At 45.2% G+C, this 6,929-nt stretch overlaps 1 non-coding gene across 1 annotated transcript; it reads right to left on the reverse strand.

Moving 5' to 3' along the window:
* Positions 1-4,810: 4,810 nt before the first annotated feature.
* TRNAT-AGU (transfer RNA threonine (anticodon AGU)) lies at positions 4,811-4,884 on the reverse strand. Its single transcript has one exon. It is a non-coding gene; the product is annotated as a tRNA-Thr (tRNA).
* Between the last annotated feature and the right edge of the window lie 2,045 nt (positions 4,885-6,929).

The raw sequence follows: 6,929 nt of genomic DNA on the forward strand, positions 1-6,929 counted from the left end.
CGCCTTAGGGCTGTGCGACCTGTGCCATGGCAAAGGGCGCATCACTCCAGCAGGTGGGGCGCTGCGCTGGCTCCCTTCCCCTGCTTTTTTCAGAAGTGCCTGGGCCCAGTGACTCAGCAGCCACCTTTCAGCCCACGCGCTTCTTCACTCAGTGGCGTCACTACCGCTGTAGCAGCCATGGCGGAAACGGAATCCCCGTCCATGGCGTTGCCGATGCTGTGACCAAGGATTACACTCCAGGAGAAGCCTGTGACGTCACTGTCCATAAATGGACAGAGACGCCACGGGCTTCTCCTGGAGTGGAATCACTGATGCTGTGACCGGGGATTCCTCCCCAGAAGAAGCCAGTGATGTCACGGTTCATAAATGGATACAGACGACAGGGGCTTCTCCTGAAGTGGAATTCCTGGTCACAGCGTCGGCAACGCTGTTGACAGGGATTCCACTTCAGGAGTTGCCCCTGATGTCACTTTCCATATATGGACAGAGACAACAAGCAGAGTGCTCCGGGAGCGGAGCCCCCGGCCACAGGGGGATTCCACTCCTTAAGGGAGCTACAGTGGCGCTTTCTACAGAAGGGGACGGTGCTACCGTGTTTCCCCGATAGTAAGACACCCCCGATTGTAAGACGTATCGGGGGTTTCAGGGGGGTCGGCTAATATAAGCCGTACCCCGAAAGTAAGACATATGTCTTACTTTCGGGGAAACACGGGGGTATTGCCGCCTCCTGCCCACTTCCGCGCCGCCCCCCTCTCCATACGTCACCGCGCCGGATATATCCGTCCTCAGCAGCTGCTAGTTCGCTATACACAGCCTGGCTCCTGCTGCAACTGCCGGAATCGAAGCGCGCGCCGATTCCGGCAGTTTAACCCATTAAATGCCGCTGTCAATAGTGACAGCGGCATTTAATGTGTTTGACAGAGGGGGGAGCTCCCTCTGTCACCCGATCGGCGCCCCCGCAAACAAATCGCGGGTCGCCGTCGGGTTTCCATGACAGCCGGGGGTCTAACAAAGACCCCCAGGTCTGCCTTCAGCATCTGCCTGTTAGGCGATGCCGGAGGCATGACCTAATAGGTTGCCTGTCAGTTTTACACTGACAGGCAATAATGCTTCGGTATACTAAGTATACCAAAGCATTATATATGCGATCGGCACATCGCATAGTGAAGTCCCCTGGTGGGACTAAAAAAAAAAATGTAAAACAGTTAAATAAAGTTTGTGAAAAAAAAATACAAAATAATTCGACAATTTTTTTCCAATATAAGACATACCCCGAAAGTAAGACATAGTGGGGCTTTTGGGGATAAAAAGAAAGTAAGACACTGTCTTACTTTCGGGGAAACACGGTATCTACAATGGGGCTGTGGGCTGTGTGGTACTACCTACAAGGGGGCTGTGTGGCACTACCTACAAGAGGGCTGTGTGGCACTACCTGCAAGGGGGCTGTGTGGAACTACCTACAAGGGGGCTGTGTGGCACTACCTACCAGGGGGCTGTGTGGAACTACCTACCAGGGGGCTGTTTGTCACTACCCACAGGGTGCTGTGCGGCATCACCTACAAGGGGGTTGTGCGGCACTACCTACGAGGGGGCTGTGTGACACTATCTACAGGGGGCTGTGTGGCACCACCTACAAGGGGCTGTGTGGCACTACCTACAAGGGGGCTGTGTGGCACTACCTACAAGGGGGCTGTGTGGCACTACCTACAAGGGGCTGTGTGGCACTACCTACATGGGACTGTGTGGCACTACCTACGAGGGGCTGTGTGGCACTACCTACGAGGGGGCTGTGTGGCACTACCTGCAAGGGGCTGTGTGGCACTACCTACAGGGGGCTGTGTGGTACTACCTACAATGGGCTGTGTTGCACTATCTACAAGGGGCTATGTGGCACTATCTACAGGGGGCTGTGTGGCAATACCTACAAGGTGGTTGTGTGGCACTATCTACAAGGGGAATCTGTGAGTTGCGGGCTGATGGTCATTTTAGTGACAGTGGCAGGCTGATGGTCATTTTACTGTGAGTGGGTTGCTGATGGTCATTTTACTGTGAGTGCTGGGCTGATGGTCATTTTAGTGACAGTGGCAGGCTGATGGTCATTTTACTATGAGTGGCGGCCTGATGGTCATTTTACTGTGAGTGCTGGGCTGATGGTCATTTTACTGTGAGTGGGGGGCTAATAGTCTTCAAGTGGTTTCCACCTCTGAGCCCCAATTGAAAATAATAGGAGGTAGAATAGTAACTGCGGCGCCCGTTTGGAGGGCTTTTTTGCCTGCGTGTTTTGCATTAGCTTCAACGGCTTAAAAAAAACGCAAAAAAAAGTCAAACAACGCTGTCAATTCAAAATATGCCTTACATTTTTGAGGAAGATTTTTTTTGCCTTAAAAAAACCGCTGTGTGAACACGCGAGTGTGGTGCTTGTTTTTAGTTTAATGTTATTTTCAAAATAATTTTTGGTAGGGGTGCACAGAGGAAATTTTATTTTTCCAGTGTGTAGAGGTACTACAGGCGGCAATATACTATGTGTAGCACTTAGGAGACATAATACTATGTGGGCACAATTAGAGGACAAAATACTGTGTCCTTGGTTTTAATATATTATTAAGTATTATTATTATACTGTATGGGGGGCACTGAAGGGGCATTATACTGTATGGGGGCACTATATGGGGCATTATACTGTGGGGGACATTATACTTTTTTATGGGGCGTTATTTTATGATGGGGTGGTGCGCCGAAGGATAATTTCGCACAGGGCACCATCTATCCAAAGGCCGGCCATTCCTGTGCGCACCTCCCACAAGCACCCTGCACACAACCCCTCCATAAGCACACTTCCCCACAAGCACCCTGCACGCACCCCCCCCACAGTTACCCCCCCAAAAGCACCCTGCACACAACCAGGGGGGGTTGTGTGTGTGGGTGGGGTTGTGTGTGTGTGGGAGTTGTGTGTGCGGGGGGGAGGGGGTTGTGTGTGGCGCGGTTGCATATTTGGGGGGTTTGTATGTGTGTGGGGGGAGGCGCTCGGCAAAGCAGTGGTGATTACCACTGCTTTTCTTCAAAACAGCTGATCCTTCAAAGCCGACAATCAAATGTTTTGAAGAATCAGTGGCGAGCACCGCTGCTCCGTCAAGCGCCCCCCCACACACCATCCCCACTGAACATGCAAACGCGCCACACATGGTTTGTGTGTGGGGGATTGCGTGTGTGTGTGTGTGAGGGGCTGTGTGTGGCACGGTTGCATGTTTGGGGGGTTTGTGTGTGTGAGGGTGCGCTTTACGGTTCAGCGGTACTGATCCTTCATAGCCGACAATCAGATGTTTTGAAGAAACAGCGGCGAGCACCACTGCTCCGTCAAGCGCCCCCCACCACACACACAACCCCCCCAAACATGCAATTGCGCCACACAGAAACCCCCTACCCACACACAAACCCCCTCCGCACGAGACGCATACACAGATCAAAGAAAACATGGCAGCCCCCAGTTGAAGTAAAAAAAGTTTTAAGAAAAAAAGAAAGATTTTATGTGAAAAAATAAATAAAGTAACTATAATATTTTATTAAATAAAAACACATAAATGAATAGAAAAAATAATTCATGACACCTTTTCTTTAAAAAACATAAATTTATTGACAGTGTATGCAACAGTGAGACCTTCAGGCCATAAATAGAAGGAGCTAAGACTGACATAATTGTATTGATAGTATATGCAACAGTGACACCTGTAGGCCAAAAATAGAAGGAGCTAGGACTGACAATTTTAGTGATAGTATATGCAACAGTGACACCTGCAGGCCATAAACAGAAGGCACTTTTTTTTTTTTTAAAGTGGTGGATTGCTATTATACATTATTATGTTTTTTATTTGAAGACATTTTAGTGTATAATCAGAACTGAAAATACATTTATAAGGAAATAGGATATAAGCCCATAAAAAAATTCATAAAAACTGATATCTCAGTTCATGTAACTTGGTGGCCAAATGCTGTGGGAGATTCAGTATTGAGAGGTACTTGGGCAGCAGACACAGTATTGGGTGTAGAGTGTAGTACAACAGAAACATTACTGAGTGCACCTGGGTTAGAAACAGGCACAGTGCTGGGGGGACCTGAGATTAAAGTAGAGACTAGAAGGCACAATATCAGTGGTAGCAACGTGCACAGTATTGGAGTTAGAAAAAACCAGAGGTGTATCTCAGAGCTTCTGGGCCCAATGCAAAATCTGCAACAAGGCCCCTACCAACCACGTGCCATTATTAATACTGTAGTCGTCTTATGGATCAGAGAGTTCTCTGGGTCCCCTGAGGCTCCAGGGCTCGGGTGCAACTACTGCCTCTGCACCCTCTTTAGCTACGCCCCGGAAGTAGATACCGCACTGGGGGGTAGTATCAGGCGATGTTTTGTGGGTAGCAATAGGAATGGTAGTAAACAAAGTAGCAGGTGATGTATTGGAAATAGTAGCAGTTGTAGTATTGGGGGCAATAGTAGATGCTGTAATGAGGATAGCAGCAAATTCTGTATCGGAATTAGGGCAGGGGCGTTGCTAGGGTCCAAAAAGCACGTGTCCCAAGGCATAGGTCCCCCCTCCTCATCAGTAGACTTTGACCAAAGATAATTCAGCCGTGCACCCAAGTAATTTTCTCAAACCGTCATAGATGCTAATATATTATCACACAATGTACAAATATGGCAATTTTTGTTCACTTCCTTGCGCCCGCGACATTAAAGATCTTTGCAAGGAATGAACTGGTCAAACCATATATAACTGTCTGTAGCTTTCAAAAACAGACTGCATAAAAAAAAATTCTCAAGGCACTGCTGAGATTTGAACTCAGGATCTCCTGTTTACTAGACAGGCGCTTTAACCAACTAAGCCACAGCACCCTGTGCATTCACACAAAAATAATACGATGCTTGTTCGGACTGTCAGTGCAGGAACACAGAGTCCGGGAGTATTTGACCCCACACGTGTTTCACAGATTTTATTAGAATTAGGCCATTCACTGCTTTATTTATGTAGTTTACCGCCTGCAAGGCAGTTCCTCATTAGTATAGGGGTTAGTATCCCCGCCTGACACGTAAGGTTCGGATCACCAGCAGGTGTTTTTATAAACCCGAATATACTGAACGGAATTATACAACAAAGTTTTTTATTTTGTGGCAATAAAAGCCAAAAATGCATCAATACATTTAAAAAAGGCCTAACCAACTTTAACCAACTAAGACACGGCACCCGATGTGTTCAAAAAAGTAGTACAATGCTTGTTTGAACTGATGCTACAGCAAAACAGAGTCAGGGAGTATTTGACCCCACACGTGTTTCACGGATTGGATTACCACGTTCAAGGCCTTATTCTGCGGGTCAATCCGATTACGGCAATACCAAATGCATATAGGTTTTTTTTTTTATGTTGGACGAAATTTTCACAATAAAATCCCTTCCTTTAAAAAATAATTTAGTTTTTGTGTTGTCATATTCCAAGAGCCATAACTTTTTTTTATTTTTTAAGAAAGCTGTGTGAGGGCTTGTTTTTTGTGGAACGAACTGTAATTTTTATTGGTACATCCAAATTTTGATCCTTTTTATTCATTTTTTTGGGGAGGTGAAATGACCAAATAATAGAGATTGTGGTATTGTTTTTTAGTTTTTTACGGCGTTCACCGAGCAGGAAAAGCAACATAATATTTTTATAGTTCAGACCTTTATGGACGCGGTCATACCAATTATGTACAGTTTATTTTTTTTATAAAAAATTGTCAATTTTTATTTTATTAATTGAAATGTTAAAATTTTTTTTTTTGTACATTTCTTTTAGATTTTTTTGTTTTTAGTCCCGCTAGGCACTTAAAAGGTCCAACTGTCCGATCATTGGTATAATACCCTGCAATACTGATGCAGTGTGACAGATGACATGTGGGGTATTGTATTCCAGAGATAATTGGTCTTGCTGGAAGGGTAGTGAGGTCCTTGTGTATTTTGGGGTTGTAATAAAAGAAAGGCATATTAGTATTGTTAGGTAGTAAATTATTTCTCTCATTTTGTTGAGAATTGAGAAGTGGAAAGCCGAATTAATAATCTCTTGAAGCTTGTTTGATATGTCTATAAGGGGATTATTGTCAAGCAGAGTGTTGTAGCTCTCATCTGATAAGATACATGGGGCTTCTAATTTATAGTCATCAATTTTCTGGATGACGATACCCACTCCTTTGTTGGCTGATTGGATCACGATATGTTTATTATTTTTTAGATTGTTCAGAGCTTTCCTTTCAATCCAGGAAAGATTATCTTTATTTGGTATTCTGTATGTCTCAAGTTGTTCTTGGTATTTATATACTAGATGATGAAAATTAGTGATGAAGTTCCCCTGATTTTCTACTGGGTAGAATTTTGACGGGGGTTTTAGATTTGTATGTTTATACGGGTCTATGGTGGTACTGTCTATGGTGGTACTGTCTATGTTTATACGGGTCTATGGTGGTACTGTCAGGTGTGCTCTTGTTATTGGTGCCTTTTTTTGTCGACATAAGCTTGTAGTGCCGTTTCAGGGTGAGTTTTCTAGTAAAACGGTGAGAATCTAAAAACAACTCGAAACCTTTAGCCAGGGTACATTTTTTAGTAGCGATAGTTCTGATGGTGAGAATGTGTAGTTGGAGAGGTTAAAGATGGAGGTGTCTGATTCTTTAAGGGGCAAGCTTATTCTTTTTTTCTTTTTACCTCCTCTGCTTTCTTTACAATGTTTTTTTCTTTTTTAGGGGAAAATAGTTTGTGATTGTTCCTGAGAGTGGTCCCTGTGGCGTACCTATCCCTAAAATTGATGCACTGGAGGTAGTGGAGAGGATGGCTGGTGTTGGGACGGGTACTGATGCCTGATATCCAGCAGTAGTATTATCAATGATGGTGGCCGGTGATTGGGGTAAGGTGAGCGAAA

The sequence above is a fragment of the Rhinoderma darwinii genome, chromosome 3 (assembly GCF_050947455.1).
Source record: "Rhinoderma darwinii isolate aRhiDar2 chromosome 3, aRhiDar2.hap1, whole genome shotgun sequence".
Lineage (NCBI taxonomy): Eukaryota > Metazoa > Chordata > Amphibia > Anura > Rhinodermatidae > Rhinoderma > Rhinoderma darwinii.